The sequence below is a fragment of the Tiliqua scincoides genome, chromosome 7 (assembly GCF_035046505.1).
Source record: "Tiliqua scincoides isolate rTilSci1 chromosome 7, rTilSci1.hap2, whole genome shotgun sequence".
Classification (NCBI taxonomy): Eukaryota; Metazoa; Chordata; class Lepidosauria; order Squamata; family Scincidae; genus Tiliqua; species Tiliqua scincoides.
In genome coordinates this window covers 15,079,485-15,105,393 of record NC_089827.1, presented here as the reverse complement: position 1 = coordinate 15,105,393, position 25,909 = coordinate 15,079,485, and the positions used below count along the sequence as shown (strand labels likewise).

The window sequence follows — 25,909 nt, the reverse complement described above, 5'->3', positions numbered from 1 at the left end:
GGTTTGGAATGCAGAGGAGCTGGTTGGCTGTCGCTTTAAATTCCAGGACACTAAAAAAAAATCAAATCAAAACAAATAGCTAGAAAAAAAATAGTATATTGTTGTTATGAATAAAGTAAGTGAGAAAATTACCAGGGACTCTTCAAAGAGAAAATGAGTTATGGTGAATAAGCCTCCCTGGAACACAGCTTGCCCACCACTGTCAAGCATCACCAAGTGTTGGCTGTAGAGGTATAATCAAGGAGGGACAAGGGGAAAAGAGTTTTTCCTACATCCAAAGCAGTGATGTCATCAGCAGGTGAGCTTAGCCAAGAAGCAACATCAGGCTCCGCAGGAGCAAACTGAGAAATTTACCTAGGGGCAAATGTCCCAGAATCCCCAGCAGCAGGGATTTTCACACCAGACACTCATTAGCCACTTCTCATAAAAGGTAATGAGAAAAGTGGTTCCTGGAATGCCTTTATATTGCATCTTCTGGGGAAAAAAACAGCACGAACTTTTTTCATGTGCTGTAAGAGCTCCTGATTTATTATGCCCTTTCTAAACAGATATATCAATATACTTTGGCCCCAGAGTCACAAACAAGCTAATATATATTGCTGAAGCACTGGATCTTTCAGGGCATTTTAAATCTGAAATAGCACACTATGCTCTTTAAGTATGTAATGTATAGATTCACTGGCAGGGTTCGTGACTCAGTAAAGTAGTTGAAGGTTTAGCCATTCTTCCAGCCGCCTTCCTGGTGGTCCAACCCAAAGGTGTCAGACCGTCTACAAGAGGGATGTCAAACTCATTTCATACAGAGGGCAGAAGTTAGCATTCATGGTGTCAGCTGAGGTCAGGAAGTGACATCATTAAGCAGAAAGTGGCATCACTGAGCAGATGATGGCCAGAAAGAATAACTTTGTTCTCTCATAGAAACTCATTAGCTGCAAATGACAGAAGAGAAAATGTGCAAGTCTCATTCATATTTTCAAGCTATGAGAGCCCAATTATAACGGGGACTGGAAACATTGCTTCAAGTCTAGAACCATTGTAACCTGGGCTAACTCAGATTGCCTACAGTAGTAAATAAGTCTCACCAAAGCTGTACTCATTACTCTGCCCATCACCAGCTCAGTGACAGTTCAGGCAAACTATCCACCAACCCCTCAAATCACTGCTCAAGCAAGTTGACTATTGGCACGAAAGTGTCATGCATTTCAAAGTATGGAGAACATCATAAATTCTGGTTTTGCATTATATATTGCAAGTTGCTTTGAGTCTCTATGGGTATAAATCTTCTCAGTAAATAAATGTTGGGTACACATACTTGTGATGGCCGAGAAGAGTCTCCTATGTGACACAAGAGACAGCTTGGTTTCAAATCATGTGTCTAGACTCATCTTACTTCTCTGTGCTACCCATACCTCTTTTCTATTGACCACAGCTTCAAAAACAGTAAATCCACAAAGGAAGAGAACATCCCTGAAACTCAGGTGTTTTTCCATAGCGACTTGATACGTCATTCATCTTTATTTGCAGCAGTTTCACACGCTAAATGACTGTTCAACAGCTGTGATCATGGCAAACACAGTCCGCTCCTGAAAATTAAACCCTCCTCATTAAATCTTTGGTTCCCACTTCTACTATGGAAACTATACAATGCCAATCTCAGTGGTGTTTTATTGCTAAATGAAGGGGAAAGAAGTCCACATAGGCTGAGAAAATATTGGTTCAGCTGCTAACACACTAGAGAAGAAAAACTCAAAGGATCTCCCAAATCAGGGCCTGCTTTAAGCCAACTGGAACATCTGCTCCCAATTGAGCTCCATGCCTAAGGGGACCCCGTACAGTGGTAATCTACTCTAGTCTTGTGAAATACGCACAACACCTCATTGCGACAGTTATCTAACAGCGCACTGTACTTTTATAGAAAACAGCAACAATCTTAATTTTCTTCTGAATTTTTAAAAAGTCAGTCGTGTTTGTTTACACTGTTTATATATTTTGAAATTGTTTACTTGTAGGCTTAAATGTGTGCAATTTTGTATTAAAATGTGTTTAAATCTGTTTGGCACATTAACTCACATGCACTTTTTAAGAGCACATTTTTACTGCTTCCCATTCTACCATAGAAATATAAAGTGTGTAATAAATTTCATTTATACCTCTAAGATTCCACAGTCCTTGGCTGTGAACATGGGGCCCTGCAAAACATGTCTCCAGTTGGGTCCCCAACTCCTAACACCAACTCTGTTCCAAATCATAGCTTGGAGAATGGGGAACATGCCATACTTACACATTCCTCTTTCCTTTGTCCCCCTGCATGGATTCTCTACTAGATTTCTACTAACAGCTTGCCATGATATCTGAATCAGGCAAGTAAAAGCTGGTGCTAACCTGTAAAGTAATGGGTTGGTGGGCTTGTTAATAGACTATTGCAGAAAGACATGTTTACACCATTCAGATTTCAGGGCAAACCAAGGTTAGAGGAAACCTGTAAGCAGAAGGGGAAATCTGGTGAGCAACAGGGAGGGCATGAACTTGCAAAATGTACTGATCTCCAAAACTCCACTTCAGAGTCTAGATGTGACATTTTAACTGGTCCACAATCTGTCCCACATCCTAGTTAGGAGAAAGCATATCAAACAATATGAGAATCTGTGTTCCAAACCCCGTCTCTCTGGCCAAAAGAAGCATAAATTAAACACCTTGGTTTTCTGTTTGTGAAGACAACGAAAAAAGAAAAAGTTTTTCCCAAGTGATATGAGAGAGTAGCTGATATGTTGCTAAAAACCATTAACCTGAGCAATCCTTCTGCAAGAAGAAAAACATCACATTAAAAACATCTAATCGCTTTCTTCTCAAGGTAATGACCTTGATATGAAAGCTCAGCTGAAAAATGGAACACATAATTCTAAAGACACATCTTTATAATGAAATACTATTTAAAAGTTCAACCATGATCATTCTTTCTTCATTATTTCTAAGAGTTAGTCAAACTGTTCAGAAGTCCAGGTTATTACTAAACAATGAGGTAATGCCATTGCTTTCGTCTCATTACAAAGAGCCGGCTACCATCTTGGAAAACATGAATGTCACATTCACTCAAGAAAGCTAATTCTCCTAGACTGATCTTGTGAAGGTACCCTGGTTTTCGGGTACCAACTTAATACCAAATTAAGAGTGGCTCATTAGAACATCTGAAAGAGCACACTACCAGGTAGAAAGTCAATCTTCTTTCAATCCAAGTAAGACTACCAAATGTGCAGAAGGTTAGAGGTCTATTTTTTTAAAATTTTCTTAAGAAATAAAAAGGGAATTGGTGCTTCTTTATTATAAGCCTCAGTCATTACTTCATGTTAAAGAGAATTTCTCAATAAATGCAGTAAATAAATGCAGTCTTCCTCATTCCACTTCCTCTTAGTTAGCGTAGACCGGGGTGGCCAACCTTTCAACTTTAGGGCTTCTGGACCTTTAACAAGTGTGTAGAAGAGGAATATTAGCAGGTGCAGCTTTTCATCTGAGAGACAACAAGCTGCACCTGCTGAAATTCCTCTTCTACACACTTGTTAAAGGCCCAGGAGCCTAAAGTTGAAAGGTTGGCCACCCCTGGCATAGATCTATAAAATGGCTTTCTACATCAAGAACTTGCAAATCTCAGTAGGCAGAAGGTGCTTGAACTGGAAAACAATATCTCACTAACTGGACAGTTTGCTCTGGACCAATATCGAGTGCATTACAAGGGATGGTATGGATAAGAGCCTATCAGCAGTTTCCTTATTACTATGGCGGGGGAGGTTGTATCTGTGAATCCCGTAACCATGGTTTCCATATCTGTGGGGGTCCATGGAGCCGATCCCCTGCAGATATGGGGCACACCTGTATTGTCACATGAATACTCAAAACGGAAATCACAATCTGTGGGATTGTCTTGCAGTATCCAAGAGTCAACATCTATCTCCAGGAGACTGCTGAAATCAGTCCCATATGTTTTATCAGGAACGTGCAACATTACATCATGTTAGAACAAAAAAATCTCTAAAATAGCTTCTGTCATAAGCTTCTATGGAACAAAAAGTCAAGCATCCCTCTATTGGCCATGAAAGCAGAGATTGTGTTCAAATACAGGTTGACCCTTGGTACCCATCTTCATTCTTTCCACTTAAGTGCTTGCCTTCCTGGTATGTTAGCAGTATATCCCAGATGTGTCTGTCTTACTGGCTTTTTTCCCCTTCACATGGACATGCAGGAAAGGTTAATTTGAGTCCATTTAGGGACAGCCATTGGCCCCAATCCAGTACCGGGTATTTTGCCAGTATTTAAATCTGAAATAGCACTTCCAAGGGCTAGCAGACTTGTGATATCACCAGTCTTCACCACAGAAATATCAGGTCTTTTGGATGCATTTCACCTAGCAAATCTGCTTAGCCTAGAGTAGCTACAGCACCCCACAGCTTCAGTACACACTGGGCTTATACAGGTTTTCTAATGTTTATGACAGCAACTGTTACCCTGCACATGCCCAATCTCATCTGATCTTGGAAGCTAAGCAGGGTCAGGCCTGGTTAGTACTTGGATGGGAGACCGCCTGGGAATACTGGGTGCTGTAGGCTTATACCATAGTCTTTCGAGACTGAAGGTTGCCAACCAATGTTTATGATGCCTTGCCTGGTCATCCAAAGAGTGTCATGAGCACTTCATGACATGTATGCCAGTCTACAATTGTGTACAAGTCCAGACAATATTTAGCAGTCCCTTTTTAATTCAGATTCTTTTTCCTCCCTCAGAAGAACTGAATACACAGTCATACCCTATCGCTGCATGTACAAAATTGCAACTTAAAGTCTTACACAACTTAACAGCAAAAATAACTTCAATCACAACTTTTCTGAATTACGAAAGCTTCCTCTAATTGCTCAAAATATCCAGTATTTGGAGAGCACAGTCTGTTTCTAACTCACTCAAAATCAAGTTGCGAGTACTTCATTCTGTCAAGAACTGCTTGGATCAGCCGAGCAGGAACATCAGCAAGGTTTGCAAATATCTATCTATAAAGTTAGCTCTCCTTAAATGATATGTTAAGACACAACATGAAAGGCGATGGATGCATAACACTTCATAGGTCAAGACTGAAAAAAAAGTTAATGCTCTCAACCCCCTGCACACAAACTAGTGAAGCTTCAGATGAAGTCACAGTGGGCTGTTATCAATTACACATGTTTAAATACATTTTTACCCTTATCCCTCTTCAAGACTGCGTGAAGTCTCAGTTAATTGGGCTTCAACAGACATGAAGTGGGTGAATGTACTACAAAATGCAGTTTGAAATAATTGCTAGTTTTCATTTGGAGGAAGCTCTGGTAAGAATTAAAGATCAAAAAGCACACTTCACTTAGTCGTTATTGAACACATGCCTTTGTATTTCTGTGCCACAATTTAAAAACAAAATGCAAGCTCTTCTGCAAAAGACAACTGACTGAACTTATCTTTAGTGCAATGAGACAACTTCATTCCTTGGTCAACAGGATCTGACTGATTTCCAAGGCATGCATCTGTCTCCATTGCTAGAACTGTATTACTATGTAATGTGTTCATATGGCTGAATCCTGTAACCACAGTAAAATCTTGGGGCAGAAGAAGACTTGCCATAAAGAAGCAGCAAGAAGAATACCATTTCAGGGTCCAGCCTAAGCTATAATCTTACCGACACTCTCATGGGAGTAAACATGCAAAGATTTGGTCTCTTGGAGCAATACTTCAGGCAAAAGGTGAAAATGAGGCTACACATGGCAGAAACAAAAATGCACTAAAATGTTACGAGCTGAGACTCCCTAAAGAACTTGCCTTTTTATGAATGGTTACCACTAGTTAACAAGTAACTAGTGAAGTGAAAACTTTCTAACGGTGGCACAGTGTGGTACCTAAGGGACCTGGTAGAGGGGAACACAAAAATACGTATTTAACACTCTCCAGGGTGTTAACATGCCCCCAAGGTGTCTGGGAGGTGGTCTGAGGCCCAGGTGTGTGCTGCCTCTCTGCACCTCAGAACTCTTCTGAACTCACCTCTGTCTCACCCAAGATCCACCATTGGGGTTTGGGTTGGCTCTTCCTCAAGGAATGGATCAGAGGCAATGTACCCCCATAGATACACTACTAGGGTGGTGTTCTGACTAGTGCTTCTGCCTTGGAAACTCCCTCTGCAAATGGAAGTTTCCTCTGTGAAATTAAGGAATGTGCTTTTCACAAGAGGGATCATTGAGGGTCCTTTCCCACAAGTTGAACACACCTTCTGTTCAGTAAGGAAGTTTCCAGTTGCAGAGGGAGCTCCTGAGGGTGGACACCCTAGGTCAGAATGCCACCTTAAGGGCTGGGTTTCATTTTTCTCTCATCTTTCTGCAGAAGAGCCCAGGCCAGCAAAAATAATTTTCACCCCTTTTACCTTCACAACACTCTTGTGAAATAAATTAGGTAGTACCTGATCTAAGATCATTCAGTGTACTTTCAACAGGCTCAATTTACACACAACAAGTGTGTTTTATATTGTTGTGTTTTAAATCAATGGTTCCCAAACTTTTTAGTATCGGGACCCATTTTTTAAAATGACACTTTTATCAGGACCCACCTAAACCAACCAGGTTTATGAGACTTTTTTAAAAGGAGACCTAGAAAGAAATATTTTTATTTATTTACTTACAAGTAATAACATTTATTTACAAAAATACTCAACTCATTGCTCATAATGAAGCAGCCCTAATGAACTTTAATGAAGGTAGTCCTATCTTTCCCACATTTTATCTCCCTATATTTACAATTATATTATATGCTTGCAAACTGCAGGACCTCAGCTTCTTGCAAACTTCAGGAGCTGAGCTGTTTGCAGGGTAATTAACAGCTATCTGGTTTTTGAACAGCCTCAAGACTTGAGGCAATGAGTTATCTAATCTTGCCATTACCTGTGTTTACACTGAAGGCTCTGCCCGGCTCTTCACGACCCACCAAAAATCAGGTTGTGACCCACAGATTGGGAACCACTGTTTTAAGGTTATAGGAGATTCTCTGGCATAATGTAATACCTGATGTCAGAGGACCCAAAATCACCCACTGCCTCTAGATGTCATAATCCAACAGGAAAGGCCTTCCATTGCTGGCAAAGGCAGGAAAAGGTGTTTTGTGTATGAACACCTCAATACAGCCACACACACTAGTCTTTCAAAAAATGGGGAAGAGTATCTAACCTAGCTTCATTGGGCTTATTTTCAGGGGAATAATGCCCTTTACACAAATTATCCTAAATATACAGTCTGCCCCCATCAACTGCAGGTTTGTGATCCATGGATTTGACTCAAGGTGGATCGCAAGCCCACGTTGGAGGGCCTCAGAGGACTTCCCGGACACGACCAGAAGTTGTGTCCAAAAGGTCTTTTGAGGTGGTGGAAGCCGTGTGCTACTGCCCAGCACCTCAGAAGGCTGGCCAAAGCCTTTGGAACTTCCAGTTTTTCTGGCCAGGCTTCTCCAAGGAGTTAATTATCCACAGATATCTATATCTTCTGGGAGTCCAGGAACGGATCTTCTGAAGATACCGGGGGCCCACTGTACTCACTGAATGCCTGGAGGAAAAAGCAAGGCCATGCCTGGTGGTTTCTTCCGCAATGTCAGAGCACTGAAAAATAGCCCACTGACTCTACACTTTTACCTGTGTCCGTGAGTGGAACAAATGCTGCTAGCCTTTTAGCCTTTGCTAAACACGAAATGTGACCTGTCGTAGATGCTAGCTATAGTAGCAGATTCAAGGCTTTTAGCAGTTGCGTTGATTCTTTTTGTTTTGTTTCTGCTGACACAGCTTGCTAAAAACAGACTGAGCTAAGAGACGGCAACTCCGACAGTTTCCTATACTATTGTGGTTATTAACAGGGCTATTTTGGCATAGAAAAACACATTGGTGCTGGAAAAAGTGCCAACAAATCTAGCTAGGGCGTCCACCTTGATCCAAATTCTAATCACTGAAAGGTAATTACATGAACTGTCTTTGAGTCTATTTTTGCTTTAATTAAAATAGTAATGGAAAACACAAGGGAATAGGAGCCTGTACCTAAGATTCCAGTCTGAACAATACTCTTACAAGATGCTTGATTACCAATTAGAGTTTTTAGTATCACACCAGATAAGTCTTGTAATGAAAAACCTGAATTCCAGCCACCAGCTCAAATCCTTGCCTAAGTAGGGCTAACTTTCCTGCAGTGCTAGAGAATTTCAAAAACAATCCCCTTTTATCCTCACAAAACACAGGTAAACCCATTTCTGCCCAGCCCACAGATGTACACATTCGATCCCTGTTGTGTATATGCAAAGTTGGGCAGAAATGGCTTAAAACAGCAAGATAACATCAATAAAAACACAGCTGAAAGAGGCAGGTTTTCACCATTTAAGGGCTGGTAAGGACTGGAGCAGGCCCTTATTTCCCTGGGGAGGACGGCACATAGCCCTGTCCCACAGTCCTGTCCTGTGTCACCCGAATACATCTAAATATTTAGTAGATGGAATCAGGATGTGACCTAGCTTGTGGAATCAACACAAAAGGCTGCAATGCTTGGTATACTGTGTTCATTAAATATACACAATTAAAATGTGAATTATGGAACCATGGAAATTCCTGATAGCAAAGCTAAGACTGCGCACAGTTTTCAATGGAAAGTTATCCTTCGAAAATACGCACAAACAAAGAGACAGACTGACAAAGTCAGTCTGCTTCCCATTTCAGTGTGACATATGTCAACAATCTAAATCAGGGGTGTCAAAAATAAGGCTGAACGCAGCCCCTTGAAACCACTTAAACAGCGCCCAGTATAATTGGGCTCTCCAAGTTTGATAATTGGGCTCTCTCATCTCTTGAAAATATGAACAAGATGTGCACGTTTTCTCTTCTGTCATGTGCAGCTAACAAGTTTCTATGTGAGAACGAAGTGCTTATTTCTGGCTATCGTCTGCTTAATGATGTCACTTCCAGCAGGCACCATGAATGCTAACTTTGGCCCCCTGTATGAAACGAGTTTGGCACCCCTGATATAAGTGGTTCGATGTCAGTTTCGGAGGAGCTTTAAAGAGATACTTGCTTTCATCATATCCTCGAGGATACAATGACCAAGTGTCATTATACAACAAGCTCATAAACTGATTTTGTTCAAAACTTGCTTTATATAGTTGTTTGACAGAAAAGAGGCTTCCCCCCACAACCACCAACAGCTGTTTATATTAATCTAGGAATCAGCAAAGATAGTTAAGTTACAACTAAGCTTTTCTATGGGAACTTCCTTGAGCAGAACGCATATTCAAATAGCTCTACAAAAATATTAATCCATCAAATCAATTCTTAAAATTACGGGAACAGCAAATCCAGAGATTCCGGAACACCAACAAAAAGGCTTACAGTTGAAAGAAAATCAGGATGAAATAATGTTTGTCTGATTCCTGGTGGTATTGTTCGCAGGGACAGCTGTTTTGTGTTAATTTATTTCTAGTCTAACACAATACTGTTAATGGGCAGGATCCAAAAGATCAGCCTGTGTGAGTGAAACACACCCATTAATTCACCCGAGGATCCATCGGTCGTGGTCCGTCACCCCCCCCCGAGTTTCACTCCCCCAGTGTCCTTGAAAAGCTGCTCCACAAAGTAGGGAGACCCCACAAAGAGGTGTTTAGTGCAAGGGGAGGCCATATTACAGTCAGGATGAAAGGTCGACCCCTCCAAAAGACATAACATCCCCCAAATGACATCTTAGAGGTCTTCTGAGGTCCTGGGTACCACAACTTGAGGGGAAGTCTTAGAGGCCTTCAAAAGACACTTCTGGTTTTTGGCCACCTTCAAAGACACCCTTTCAAGGCGTGGTACCCAGGGCAATGTACACCCTTGACAGACTTAGATACACCACTGCCTACGGTACACAAACAGAATTGCTTCCATTCATACAGACAGATCTCTAGATCAAAGACAACATTGTCTGTTTTTAAACTTGTCTTGCCACATCATCCTAGGTACATTTACCTGTGAGTAAATCCCATTGAACACAGAGGGACATACTTCTGAGAAAATACCCTTAGGATTGCACCGCATGTGTCTGTTTTAAGCTATCCTGAGCAGCGAAAGAGGCGGGATGCGAAATCGCTTTAAACACAAACGTACATATAGCTAAATGGCTTTTAAATTATGGCTAAATTGATTTTAATGCACTGCTTTTTAATGATTTTATTCTTGTATTACCTATTTTGATTTCTTTTTTCCCCCTTAATATGATTGTTAACCATCCATAAATAATGTAGGACAAAGTCTTCTTGCAAAAAAATGCACGCGCACATTGGGAATCATAGTGGCAATTGTGCCATAAACTTAAAAAAAAATTGCCTGTATGTACATTTCAGGAGGAAGGAAAATATTTAGAGACATGGAACAAAACAAGAAGTCTACTCTTTCCTTCCATTCCTGTCAACATGAGCTTTTGCAGTTTGAAGGTGCACAATCATGAACACATATCCAGCAGAAACATTCTAAAAGGTAAAGGAAAGATGGAGGACTTCAGGGATAATCTTAAAACAGCAATCAGTGAAGGATAGATAATGCGCTTGCAGCATTGAAAACAGGGCCAGCAATCGCATTTTTAGGCAAGGTTTACTTGCAGCAGGATTCCATACCTCTCTCCAAATTTTCAGATGTTCAAAAAAGACCTTCAGGGTATCCTATATATGCGTCAGTTCGTGTGTTATAAATGCCTACATTCCCCATTGCTAGAGGTGTTTGAAAACAGTGTTATTTATTTTAATCAGAAGTAAGCCCATTGTGTTCAGGAGGACTTAGACTATAATCCTGCCTTACTCACCAGAAACAAAACACCTCTACCCATAGCACTAATCTGGGTACTAATAGCATCTCTCTGGGTTGTGGACGGTATGGCCACATCTTTCAGAAACAAAACAGCTGCAGCCACAACCATAAGTGAGCCAGATTCCTGGCTTTTAATAACAGCGCCAGTGTCAGAGGTTGGCATCATTGGGGAGATGCCAAGGGGCCAAGGCCCTCAGAAGGACCTACTGCTGCTCATGGAGAGCATCTCTGTGCCTACAACTTTTGTGGAAAGGGAACTCTCTCAGAGATCACCCAGGGAGGAGGGAGCCCATGAAGAGCAGTTTGCCGATGGTCACTGAACTCAGCTCAGCCTAACTTCCTAGCTCTTCTAACTTCCAGCATTAACTTCCTAGCTCTAAAGATAATTTGGACAGCCTGGGTGTTGTGGACCACACCTGGAACTTCCTAAAATACCTGATATTTAACATACCCCTCCTGTGTCCGGTTGTGTTGTCTTTGTGATAATTGGGTTCCTAATCACCTATCAGCAGATCCTCTTATGGGGTGATCAACTGACAGAAGTCTGAAAGAATCTCTAAAGGAAATGGCCTCTTCTTTGGGTCACTGTTTACTCAAGATTGTGTCCCAATGCAATCGTGAGTAAGAAAGTCTACTCAGAACAAACTTGATGTGTTCAAGTTGGGTGAAAACCATTCAGGTCACAAATGTAAAGTTATTCATTCTATCAGTCCGTGTCTCATCCATTCCCAGAAAAAATTACTAATTGTGTGATCAGAGCATTAAATACCGTGTACTTTATTTTGAAATTTAAATGTGCTGTATCTAATTACCGCAGAACACTGAATGATTACTTTTGTCAGAGAAATGGCATATAGCAGAAACGTCTTGTAATGTGCATGCAGTCCAAAGCACAAAGCAGTACTAAAAAAAATCAAAGGAACTAAATCCTACATGCTTCCCAAGCTATGCAAGGGTGAGTATTCCATTGAAGTTTATTTATATATTTTTGTCTGATCTGTTTCCTGAACAGCATGCTCAAGAGTTAAGTGGTGAAAGAAACTACTCCAAGTCAGACTTCTTTGAGGTAGAATTAAAGTACCCAAACTCACAACACCGCTGTGGATCTAGAACTATGCACTGAAAGATTATTTCAGACAACAGTTTAATAAGTGGGACCTCACCCCGGGGTGCATACCACCATTTTTAAGTTAGTACACCCTCCCACCTTTCACCACTATAGGGGCACTCTTTTACATTCACAGCACCCCAATTCTCACATGAAGGATCACTGCCTGAGTGTCCTGCCTCCCCACTACACACTGCTGATGGGTCTCTTTACCAGCTGTGTATCAGCCCAGCAGTGATCTGTCTCGCACAGGTGCACGTGACCATTTTAGAAGGTGCAATATCACAATGGTGCTGGTTCTACTCATACAACAGTTGCAACTCAAACACATTCTCTATATGAAAAAAAAAACACATGGCTGAAATAGATGTGGGTAATACACATGCATTTTTTGTGTCCATACACATGTACACCAGAAGCATGATGGATTCTGAACATGCAACACCCTACTTGCAATTTACTGCACTATAGCAGAGGAAATACTGTAGCATAACTAAGAGGCACAGGAGAACTCAGGTTCAATCTTTGCTGTTTCCAGGAAGAGCTGGAAAAGACCCATATGTGAAACCTATGGCCTGACTGCTGCATTGAGAGTTTTACATCCAGAATGGCAGTATTCTTTTATTTTTCCACATGCAAAAAAGGCATACCAAATAGATTATACACTTATTTCTGAAGCTGCTACCACCAAATGTGATGCCCAGATTGCCCAGACTACAGATCTAGCACATCACATTTTATTGTTTCAATGTCATGAACCTTCTACAGAAGCAATTTTCAACTGGTATGCTATGAAAGTGCTGCAGGTATGCTGCGGGAGTTTGGGGCACAGAGCTTGAACATCACTGAAACACTCTTCCGGGTTCTGCGGCTCTGCTTCCAGAGCAACTATCTGTAGTAAATACTGTCTGCCCATCTTCCTCTGGCAGCTCCTTAAAGTCAATACATTATTACAGTTGCTCTAGAAACAGAGCTGCCGAACCAGAATGGCTTTTTCAGCACTTTTCAGTTGCTGCGGTCCAAACTCCCGTGGCACACCTGTGGACCTTTCACAGCACACCAATGTGCCACTGCGCATCAGCTGAAAAAAATCAGTGCTCGGGAGACGCACCTCTTATAGATGCAAAACAAGCTCACCCAGAAGAGTTGCATGGCTCCTTTGTACTGCATTTTGGCAGACAGGGTTAAACTGGTAGGGCAGCAATTCCGCTTAAAATGGATATTTAATGATATCAGCAGGCTCTCCCCCTCATTTTCGGAGGTATTGAGATGGGCAAACTAGATAAAAATAGCGCAAATAAATATCCTGCAAAGTATCTATGCAGATTATTAACATCTGAAGAGATACATGGCTTAACACAACATGCTGAGAGAGAGCGCGCAACTGTGCGCGGGTGAAAGAGTTTTAAACAGTGTGGGAATTCGAGTCCTAAGGTTTGACCACCGTGTAATGAAACACTCATAAAATGCTGAAATTTCAGAGAGGACTTCACTACTTTTAAAACCAGAGACACAAAAGAGTTTGTTGGCAAAGGACCAGCCGAGGCAGAAGACTGGGATTTATTTATACCCTCCATAAGATAGAGGCCTTCTCACACGTCACGGGAATATTGGCACGGACTGAATACAACCTCAAAAGGGGAGATTTTCTTTCTTTTTTTTTAACACAGCTGATCTGTATTAGAGCTCCTGTGCTGGAGACAAAGAGCATGCTTCATCTTGTCAAACGTTTCATTCCCTGTAGGCTATGTAAACGTATCACAGCCGTGCGATAGGTACGCTGTGACAGCAGGAGAGGTGCTGCTGACATGAAGAGAAAGTTCTCTTCAAAATAATATTGGCTCTATCAGGTTTAAATGCTAACATTTCGCAAGCGCACTCGGGAGTCAGTCATTCAGGTAACTGCTACAGTTCCCTGCGTGAACCGCAGGTGCAGTGGGTCCATCCTCTCAGCCTAAACTGCAATGTGGGGATAATAGTGCTTGCCTATGGTATAGGGCTGTTGCAAGGACTACAGCAAGATAATATATGTAGCTGTGGTACCAATGATTTGCATGTGTAGAATGCTTTCAAGTGTTCATAAAACTCAACGTATGCCATATGGATGCAAACCCCACAACAACTATGCAACTATTATCAACCCCATGCTGCAGACTGTAAAAGTGAGGGAGGGCATGGAGGCTGAGAGGAAGTGGCTTTCCTAACACCACCGAGTGCAGTGGTTTCCAAACTGTGAGCCGTGGCTCCCCAGGGAGCTGTGGAAACCCGTCAGGGAAGCCACAGAATCCACATGAAAAACCTGCCGCCCGATACAATTTATAGGATTGCAGCCCTAATGGGAAGCCATGGCTAGTGGCCCAGTATGTCAAGGGAGCTACCAGTCGAAAAAGTTTGGGAACGACTGACCTAGTGGGTTGATAGCAGAAATCAGATTTCAACTGGAGACTCTAGCTCAGGGCACTACCCTATCCAACTTAGCAGGGCTGATGCAGCCTCAATGTAAGGAACAAAGATTTCCTTGCCTTGAGAAGACCTTTAAAATTGCCCCACCACCACAGAATGCAGCACATGCCTTGTTGGCACAGCTGCATCAGACCTGGAAAGTGGAACATGAAGCCACTAAGCCAACCATTTTCAACCTTTTCCATCTCACGGCACACTGACAAGGCGCTAAGGTTTTCAGAGCACACCATCAATTTTTGGACAATTGACACCGTGCCGCCGGCAGGGGGCTCATATCCATAATGGACCTACTAGTAAGTGACCCTCTCCCAAACTCCTGTGGCACGTCTGTGCACCATTCACAGCACACTAAAGTGCTGTGGTGCACTGGATGAAAACTGCTGCACTTCTCTATACTAAAATAGAGGAGCCCCTGTACAAATTGTTGCTTAGTCCTCCCTCCATTTCTTCACATGCCTCTGAAGACATCTGGGTTCAAAATCCCACAATGCCATGCAAAAAAAAAAGTTTGACCATTTGTCAACTATGCCTATGTTCAACGAAGACTGCATAACGAGTTATTCATGCCTTACCCCTAGAACCAACCCTTTGCATATTTATTTGGAAAAAATATTTCTTACTGGCACACAAATGGCTCAAATAGATGCAGTAAGCAGTGCCACAAGAGAAGCTAACAATCATCTTTTCCTTCCTTCACGCACTCACAGGTGTTTATCACCTGAATGATTTCCATTTTCCAATACACTCAGGACCCACGGAATACCTCCTGATGCATCTGGGGCATCAATCCCTGGGGCATTTGGTGGGCCACTGTGAGATACAGGAAGCTGGACTAGATGGGCCTATGGCCTGATCCAGCGGGGCTGTTCTTATGATCATCTTCCACCTTACAGTTTTTGCACTGCTAACAGTCTCCACCATGTACTCCACTCCTTGCCACAAACTACCTTTCATCAACAGGAAGCGAGCGAACTGGATCTTTTTTTTTCATTTGACACCAGAGCCATCTAAGGTGGCTTTATCCAAGAGCTCAGCAATGAACTGCCCAAGGGCTGGTGCATCTGACTGACAGAAAGGGGCAATTATCAGGTTAAGCTCTGTATAGATATTGGGACTCAGTATATTTACCACCAAATGACCTTTGGAAAATTTGATTTGTTTAATTGCAAACTTGAAAGCAATGTAAGTGTAGTAGGAAATAAATTACTTGGTGTTGCTAGGGGGGAAAAAATGTGGAAAAAAGTCCAGGGTAAAAATTGCTATTCATTCACACACAATAAAAGGTGTCACTGTGAAATGATTTATTCATGCAGTAAATGAAGGTTATGCTCCCCTGGGCATAACAGCTTGCAAACTGAGACCTATCCGTCAGGACTACTTAAACAATATCAATAGTTCGTTTATGACATTTCCATACCCCAGTTAAATTGGCATAAGATAAGACAGACCCAGAGCTATTAGCCCGAACTATTGGTTCCCCAGGAATAAGTTAACTAAAAACCAACAGCACGCAAAACATTAATCCTGATTCTACCTGAAATATCTGACAAGCAGGAAGGAGGCAATTAGTTATATTATTCTCATCCCCAATGAACGCCTGTATTTTTTTGAAAGCTGAAATGAAAGCGAGCTTTTGCTACGGACCTCTTTAGGAAAAAAAACTTGCCCGAGTTATAATTTATGCACTGTCTGAAAATAAATCCCCAGTGTACAAGATAACTGTAGACTGCTGATGCCACACAAAACCTAGAGCAAGTCATTAGTTCAAATAATGGAGAACGGTATCAGGTATTCATTGTTTGAATGGGACAGTGCATGCACTCATGGATTGGATTTACAGCCTACCCTAATCCAAAGGGCTCAGGCATGTATAAAGCAAGCATTCATTTTTAAATGGTAGGAAAAATTTCTCCATTAGTGATTAACACTCCTCTATCTGCAAATTGTTCCCCTTGTGTGCATGTAAGGGAGGGGGCATAGAATTACAGGGGAAAGTGCAACTCAAAAGCTGGTAACACTTTTAAAAAGTCCGGCCAAAACAGGGGTGTCAAACTCAACTCGTTTCATTCAGAGGGCCAAAGTCAGCATTCATGGCACCCGCCAAGGGCCGGAGATGACATCGTTAAGCAGAAAGTGACATCATTAAACAGATGGTAGCTAGAAGTAAGTACTTTGTTCTCATGCAGAAACTCATCAGCTGCAAAGGACAGAAGAGAAAATGTGCAAATCTTGTTCATAATTTCAAGATATGAGAGAGCCCAGTTATCAAGTTGGGAAACCCCAATTGTAACAGGGGTTGGATAAATTGCTTTCGGGGGGGGGGCTGTATTTGGCCTGCAGGCCTTATGGTTGACAACCCTGGGCTAAAGAGCCAGAAAACAACAAGAGCACTCTTTTCAGAACTCTTTAAAGGCCAGATGTTAAGATATGATAGAAAAAGTAGGCATAGGAAAAAAAGTCCCAACAGTAGTAAAGTAGAATGCAGAGGCTATTAATTGTTTGGGTATTTGTTTATACAAAATCCATGTGCATTATGCAGACTGAGGCTGCAAGCCTATGCACACTTTCTTGGGAGTAAGCCCAACACAATGGGGCTTACTCCTTCATAGACATTGTGCTGCTAACTACATTAGCCGAAGTTAGGTACAAGCTATTTTGCACCAAGGGCCGCTGGGACAAATAACAAAAAAAACTCTTGAATATTTCTCAACAGAACCTTTGCAAGTAAATAATCACATTCCTCCATTTGTGTGTTGGTTTAAAACCAGGTAGTTTTCAGAGAAGTCATAGTTTAGCAGGACCACATCGGATTTGCATGCAGGGACACACACCACAGGTTCAATTTCCTTTAAACATCATTGGCAAGGAGACTGGTTTACTGCACTTAAAAAACATAACCCTATACTGGAACAAGGAAACTCAAATTAAGAACAGCTTCTGTGACCAGAATTAGGTAAATTTCAGAAGTGATGCAAAATGTTATGGACTGTGGACACAAAATTCTGTTCAGCTTCTGCAAAAGTGACAGTAATTTATTCAGGTCCCTGCTATCCCAATTTGCTGAACACTGAACTAAAAGTGAGAGAGGTTGAATGGGATATGTAGGAGATTGACAGTTTTTTAGTGGAAGTAGCGACTGGGAATAGAGCAGCTTGCAAAGTTTCTCCACTGGAAACTCTGCATTCAAGCTTCCAGAAACATTTTAAAAATTCTTCTCTTAGCCATAAGGGTCATTGGCTGCCTTCAAAAATGTAAGAGTTTTGAGTTCTCGGGTGTCTGATGGATATACCAGAGGTAACAGTCTGAGTCTGGGACTGCCCTATAATGGAGTCTAATTTGAGACTGCATGGAATTTCAAACTACTGGGTTCTGATAGTAATAGTTGGTACTGTAACTAGATTCCAATCACCATATTCAAATAAGCAGATTTACAATGGACAGCTTACTCGTAAAACAGTGGCTTCAAACTGTACTCTGGAAACCCTGAGTTTCCTTGGGAAGTTATCATGCGTTTCTCTGCAAGATGACAAAATCCCTAAAGGATGTCTGGTTCACCACTGTGTGCTAAGTTTGTGCCAGAGTGCACTCTTGGTTCATGCGGGGTGATAGTGAAGCCCAACGGGTCTGAATGAACTGGCTGGAACATGTCCCAGAAATCTCTGCAGTGCACAGGGGTTGCTCAGTAGCCAAGCCAACATTGAAAGAAAAGGAAGGAAGGACAGAAGGTCTGAAAACTACTGCTCTCACTGCTTGCAATGATGAAGTTCAGTCCTTGTAATAGGCATTCTGAGAGCCAATGTGGTCTGGTGGTTGGAATGTAAGACAAGGACCAGAGAGAACGGGGTTAAAATCCCGTCTCAGCCATAAAGGACACTGGAAGACTGGGCTTGATGTTCTCTCAGTCTAATCTACCTCATAGGGATGCAATATGTCCCAATTGAAGGGAGGGAAACTATACCTGCTGTCCTAAGACCCTTGGAAGAAGGGTTAGATGACAATGCAGAAATAAGGTGGGGGACGACGACGACAATCACTGTTTCAGTAATCTTGCATATCGGAGCTACTCCACTAATTCTGCCATCCACAAGAACCACCTAATGAGATTGCGGTGGAGCAGGGACCCGAACAAGACAGTCCCTGACTCACAGTTCTCAAATCTAGCTCATTATTGAGCGACAAACCACAAAAAGCAGGAGCCAACGTAGCACATACAAACAAAACAAGATGCAAGGCTAAACTAGGGATACAATGGACTTTTGCCAAGCCGAGAGGGAAACAAATGTTCATGAATCTGAATATCGAGCCAAAACCTCCATATGGCCTCTGGTCACCTCAGCGAGCACAAACCTTTCCCATATGCAGTCCACTTATACTACAGTGCATTTACTCTGCCTTACCTTCACTTATGGCTGGGATTGACAGCTTTATTTTTTGCACAACTACCACCATTTGCAGTATTATTTGCAAGTACCACCACCGCCATCAGAGATGGCAGCTGGGTACAGGAGAGGACAGCTTGCCTATCAGTTGGGGTTTCACTCAACCCTCCTCCCTCAAACTGTACCTCTTTCAAAGGGCCAGGCACAGCTATACTTCATCCAGTGGTGCACCACTGCCCCAGACATGCCCACTTCTAGCAGAGTTGGGTCAGAAAGAGTAGTGTTACATAGTGGTGGGGCCAAGCACCACCTGCCAAACTGCAAAGTTCCACCCACTGAAAAGCACCAATTTATGTCACCTGTTGGTAGAACCATGAAGCAAATAATAAACAGCCCAATCCTATCCACATTTTCCTGGGAGTAAGCCCCACTGAACTCAATGGGATTTACTCCTGAGTAGACATGCATAGGATTGGGCTATGAACTAGCTGATTTTAATTGTGAGGTAAAGATAGGTAAACTCCTTTTAATGAGTTTGGAACCATGGATTTGACTCACCACAGGTTCAAAATCCACACTGGAGAGCTCCACCTGATTTCTCAGACATAACTGGAAGCACCTTTGGGTCACGTCAGTGAGGCTGAAGTCCTGGGGAGGCTGCGTCAGAACTCCTCCAGATGCAACCAGAAGACACTTTGGAAGGTCAGATAAGGGCCCTGACTCACGTATCTGGTTATCTGCCAGTTTTGGCATCTACAGGGATTCCATGAATGGAACCCCCACGGATGCTTAGGACCAACTGTACTTAACCAATTCAATGAAATATCTGCATCTTACAAAATAACAATGTTAACATATCCAAGATATCACATATCTAAGGCTGCAATAGTATACTAATTTTCCTGAGAGTAATTCCCACTGAATATAATGGGACTTGTTTCTGAGTAGACATGCATAGGGTTGCACTGTAAAAATAATTGAGAGATACCTCTCAAGCTTGGGAATTCAGTATGCAAGGGACCTTTCAGCAGAGTTTTTTTAATGTACGACACTATTCCAGATCTATTTTCTTCCACCCTTCAGTATCCAAGGATTATGACAGCAGGCTCAGGATTAGTCTATCTTTCTGGCTGCTGACTTTGTTGACTTCCCTAGGATATTCTGAAAGCAACCATTAATTCCCATGAGCCAGATCAATTGATAAAATGGAGTATTAGGTTGCAGTTCTGTGCCAGCGCCGGCTGTTCAATGTGGAAGATATTAGCTTTCCTTACAATGCACTTGTTTTCCCCTCACCCCAGCCTGTCAGATGGCACTTAGCTATAATACGTGGAATTGCACTAAATACAAGAGAAAGCAAGTTTTGGATTAGGTAATGACATAAGCATCTCCCTCTCCCTCCGTCACACACACACACACACACACACACACACACAAAATTAATTCTTAATTCATAGAAAACATGCCTGTTTTACTAAAAGAAGTGTGAGGTTTTTTTTAGATACCTGCAAATACAAAAAGTAGCACAAAAACAAACAAATTAACATAATTACACATACAAAACAATATTGTTCACTATTACTAATAGTTCATATAATCAAATAACTATGTTTAGTTAATGTTGGAAATGCAACCTGAACCCTAATTAGTCCATGCACTCTCCTCCTCTCTCTCCTTTTATCTCCCTCCTAAGTTTTCACACTATCAACTTTTCCCATTTCTTTCAACTGCAGCTTTGTTGGAAGTTGTAGTTCAACTCTGGCTTCCAAACTAGAATGTTAAACCAGAGATTAAAGTTGGTTTAACATTAAGCCAGAGTTAAACCACAGTTCCCAGCACTGGATACACTAGAGAACCAGGGTTTAAACAAACCAGGAAGTGAACGCTACTGCTCTGCACAGGAGCTAAAGGGAGGAAGGAGGGAGTGCTTGGACATGCCAGGTTTAACATTGTGTTCCTGATCCTAACTAATAACAGCTTCATGTGAACCCACCCAATGAAAGATATTTATTTTGACACAGGCACATCTTTTTCTCTTCAGGACATTCTAGAAATCAAATATTAAAGAATTTATCGGAATTTGTCACTGGGTTTGGGAGATTATTATGTCAAAAATAGCCTACCAGGTCTTATCTTTCTAATCCCTACATGAAAGGATGGCAGTACTTTTCCATCTACTTGCCCAAACAGCTTTAGATACAAAGAAAAGACAAGAAGTACATCTTCATGAGGGTGTTTCTGCCTCCATCACATGCAACTAGTTTCTCTCTATTGATTGTACAGTGCAGGTATCTCCATACTTTGCTAACAGCATAAAGCCTGTAAGAGCATGCCAAAACAGATTCAGCAGTTAGCAAAAGTATCCTTCTCCCTTGTTCTTTGCTTCACTCTTTACTGGATAAACTGGGAATGAGCTGGGAAAAGACAATTCACTGTCACCAACCAAAGCTGCAGAAGCCAGAGAGAAGGTAGTCACCTTAGGATCACCTTCTCTCCCAGGTGAACAACAGGTCCCCCAAAGCCAGAGGGTTTCCTTAAAATGAAGCCATAATGGAATGTGACTTGATCTAGTAGACCAGCGATTTTCAACCAGCGAGCCATGGTTCATTGACGTGACGCAAATTGTCCGCAGGTGAAGTTTGGGGGAGGGTAATTTATTAATATTGTCATTGAGGAATGTGAGCCACCCCCAGAAGTATGCTGTGTCAGTGTGCCTTGAAATGAAAAAGGTTGAAAATCGCTATAATGGATAAGCAACCCATTCCCCCCAAATGAAGTGAGACCAGGTAGGCAAACCATACTTAAAAGGCCTGTTTTAAAACCATACTTAAAACTGTTATTAAAAGGCCGAAAAACAATGGGTGGAAAAAAGCGAGTGATAAAAACCAGGTACTGATCAACCATCAAAAGGAGAAAAGGGGATGTGTGTATTGCATGTGTGTATATGTGTGTATGGCAAGGAGAAAAGGGGGTTGTGTGTATGGCACACAACAGCAAGGATGCTAAAGCGAGAGCAGAAAAAACTGATACCTGGGTTTTTTCCCCACCCTGTTTATTATTCACATTGTCCATGGTTCTAGTCCTAGCACCCACATGAGCAGCCACATAGGTGGGCAAGATACTGAGAAGCATCAGATGATTCCAAGATCAGACCTGGGCAAATGCGCCAAGGGGTGTGTGACCCTGCTTATTATAGTTTATGGGTGTTAGTCAGGTTTCACCTGTTGGACTGAATACTGTGGGGCGGGGTATCGCCCAAGATCCTGAAATTCCTCCTGTTGGCTTCATGGACTTCATGGTCCAATGAACTGGTTCAGAATCCAGTCATCCGTTTACTACTCACTTGGAGAAGATGCTTAAACAACCACAACAGAAGACATTTACTATTTAACCGGGATGGCTCAGCAACCTTTGTAGGTTGCAGAGGCACCATAAAAACCACGTGACCCCATACCCCAATTCCACATGTTGGATGTTGGCAAGAAGGAGCTGCATACACAGAGGGTTCCTCCATGCAATCAGGAACCTTGAAGCAAGCATGGTCTCCGAACATAGGGAGGAGCTGTAAGCAAATTCTCCATTCACATTAACAGCTGCTTCATACACGGGCATTTCCCATTTCCTGAACACATGCAGAAGGAAACAAGTGAACAGCTCATCTCTCATAAGTTCTGTATTTTCAGGCAGGTGCACCATATAGGCTGATAATGTCCTACCTGTGCACACTGTTTTCTAGCATTTGAGGAATATGTTGTGTTAATCAGTACTAGATGGGGCTGTCCTTCACTGGCATCTTCCTGATGACACACTGGTGTTGAGAGTTCAGAGCCTGGCCTGGTCTGTCCATGGGTCCTTAACCAACACCCAATTTGGCTAATCTCTGGTGCCACTCTTAGCACTAATCCTATGCCCACGGTTCCTCTTGATCCCTACACACCACATGCCCTGCCAGAGGACCCCACCTCAACCATTCAGAGTGGTTTTCATAAGAATATCAGGGCATGCAGTGGAGAAAAAATGATCAAGAGAGACCCGTTGGGCCTACAATTTCTAGCAGAAAGAAAAAACGGGTGGTTAAGTAGCTAATCTGAATGAATGTTTGGACAGTAGCTAACTGGCTTGAATTCAATCCTTTATTAGGTCACTAGAATCGCTTCCAAGATACACAGCTGTATTATGGTCACTAAAAACTTTTAAGCACGGGGTTGAGGGCAAAGCAAACTTAAAACAGATTAAACTTCAGACAGGAAGAAATAAACCTAGAAGCAATTAAAAGCAACTCTAAAGGTGGCTGCCAAGAGAAGACCACTTTTCCAAGCACACTCTTAACTATAGCTTTGCTATCCACAGTTCTCAATAATGCAAGTTCTCATTTTCCATTGCACTGCCCACAAAGGCCTTTTGTTATGTTATTTAGAATACCAGTGGCACAATCACACCTCTTTCTCCTAAATAAAACTGCCTGCCAACTTGCTAAGCTTCCACACTGCTTTCAACAGCAACCTGGGGAGCCCGAAAGCTTTACTATTCTATAAGCCAAATGCAGTTCTATTTCAATGCAACGCTTAAATCAGATTTTTATTTCTCCGCCAACACTCTCATTTGTCACCTACTCTGTTACAGAGGGCAGTTTAGGCAGAAAGCATTCATCACCCAAATTTTTCTAACTTGGATGCCAAGATGCCACTAAAGAGACAGTACAAGAGTTTGCAACATGCACACAATAGTATGTCCTCATTGCTACTGTACTCTAATGTCAACTGTAATGCCATAGCTCCCTGAGAAATTATAATCTAAGGGCTTGTTCACTCTTGTGCGTTCATCCAGTGGTGTAGCTAAGCCATCTGGCATCTGGGGAACAAAATGTTTTAACACACACACACACCATGCCTCAAAAGGCCTTAGAAAGGCACTTCTGGTTTATAGCAAAAACTGGAAGTCCCTAAGGTCTCCAAGAGGCCTTCTGACAGTGAGGTTGCTCTGAACACCTCCCAAATGCAACCAGAAGACCCTTACAGCTGCATCCTGGAGGTGTCTTGACATCACCCCAAGCATGGTACTTGGGGGCTTGCACCCCCAACGGCCCTCCCTTAGCTATGCTAGTGTGTTCATCACATCAGCCCCATTCTCATGAAGTATTCAGGATAAAGGAACACAAGTAAAGGAGAGAATGTATTGGCAAGTCTCACCCACAAATCAACAGGATTCACCTGAATGGCTGAACAGAGTCATCATATATCCAAATATACGACCCTAAGGCTCCGTGGTGAAAATCCCCGATTGTCTGACTATTTTTCTCATGCTGGGAAACTCTCTAGCACCTCAGAGACTTCTGCGATGTTTCAGCATCACAAAGGGGCTGCTAAATCTTTCAGAGCTAGTAGCCACAAATGTCCTACCATGGTGGTGTTTACTGTTTGAGTTCCTCCTTCTTTATCAGACAGTTGAAGAACTTGATGTGAATGAAGTCAGTTCATTGATCAGAAAGCCCAACTGATTGATGAAGGTCAAGAGGCTGAAGGTGACCCTCCTCCCCAGTATCCAATCCACAGATAAAGCAGGGTTAACACCCACAAGCTATAAAAAGCAGCATCACACATCCCTTTCCCCAAGTCCAATGACAAGCATCTAATGCTTTATGAGGGTTTCACCTGCCCATCTTGCCACAAGCATGGGTACAAGAGCCAGGACTCTAAAAGAAAATTACTAAGTAAGTTATGGATAGAACCCCATTAGTCACATCGGAGTTTTTGTTGCTGCTTGCCTTTGAACATCCCTATCTTTTGCCACTTGCCCTTCCAAACTTTTCTCTTTGCTAACCTTTACATTTTCCCCCCTCTATTGTCTTGCTTTTTCAGTCTTTAAGTAACTTGTTTTACTTTTACTGTTTACCAGCCTGCTCTCAGTTCACTCAGGAGGGAATGGGTTGACCTATCTACCAGACCACTCATCTTCTCTACTGATTGGTTTTAAGGGACCTCTGAACTGACTCTTGGGATTCTATTTTAACCCAGGAGACTTTCCCAAGGTGGTCTGTCTGAGCACTCTAGCTTTGGTGGCAGTGACAACTACCTTTTCCCAGTTCAAAATCAGTTTACTCAGTTCCAATGGGTGAAGTAAAGGAGGGGGGGTTGGTACCAGTCACTAACTGAGAAACACTGCAACCCATCTCACCCACTAACAGTCCCTTATAGGCGCCTTCCAGATTAACAGGAGCCCTGAAATAGGAACGATTCCTCATTGCAGGGAGAGAATCCTACATGGATACAGCGGTACATGTGTTGAATCCATGCCGACATTCAAATGACCATGTATAGATCTCTCCTTTAGATTCCTTCACTTACCCTGGATATAGGGTGAGAATAGAGCTGTTGTGTGAAGACTCACCACTATCAGACAGAAAAGTATAGAAGAAGCTCTATGGGGCAAGCAAAATACAGCTAGTTTAATACAGGAGACCAGCTTTCAAACTGTAGTTACACTCTTATGGTAAGCCGGTGTTACAAACCACATTATCTATTGAATGCAATGGTTTTATATCTCCATCCAATAAAAGCCGTTGCAGAAAATACTGGGTTCTCAATTTTACTGCACTTTCAAATAATATATAAAGATATTGGTGTGAGCTACTTATAACCTTTATTTATTCAGAAAACTGGTATCCCCCGAGGCCTATTAACAATAATAGAGCATGGGAATTTCCTTCTATAGTACTCCAAGCTGAAGCTAATAGTGCTTTATACTGCCATTCTACTCTCCTGGGTGCAGATCATTAGGTAACTATATTAAATTCAGATGACTGGATATTCAACACAACACCACACAAAACAAACTGCAATGAAAGAACTGCAGTAGCTTTTGGTTTCATATTCTTGTTAGAATTTGCACAGCTCCTTTTCTGGTGCTAGAGAAGGGTGGAATTGAGACCAGCCCTGAAAGAGAGCCGGGGCATGACATCAGCATGCGTTTGCATCATGGCAGCTCAGGCCAATGAGGTGGTGGAACAAGCCTAGGACTCCACCCACTGCCAACCCTCTTTCCCCACTAGCTCGGTACCCAACCTCCTGCCCTGTTTCAGTAAGGAATTCGCTGCTCACTTTA

The 25,909-nt window shown here is 42.2% G+C and overlaps 1 protein-coding gene and 1 pseudogene across 2 annotated transcripts in view; one reads left to right on the top strand and one right to left on the bottom strand.

Annotated features, from left to right (window-relative positions):
* Positions 1-25,909, bottom strand: part of DOCK4 (dedicator of cytokinesis 4) — a 282,880-nt gene that overhangs the window by 239,956 nt on the left and 17,015 nt on the right. The window lies entirely within an intron of this gene.
* On the top strand, positions 4,482-4,598 carry LOC136657825 (5S ribosomal RNA; annotated as a pseudogene).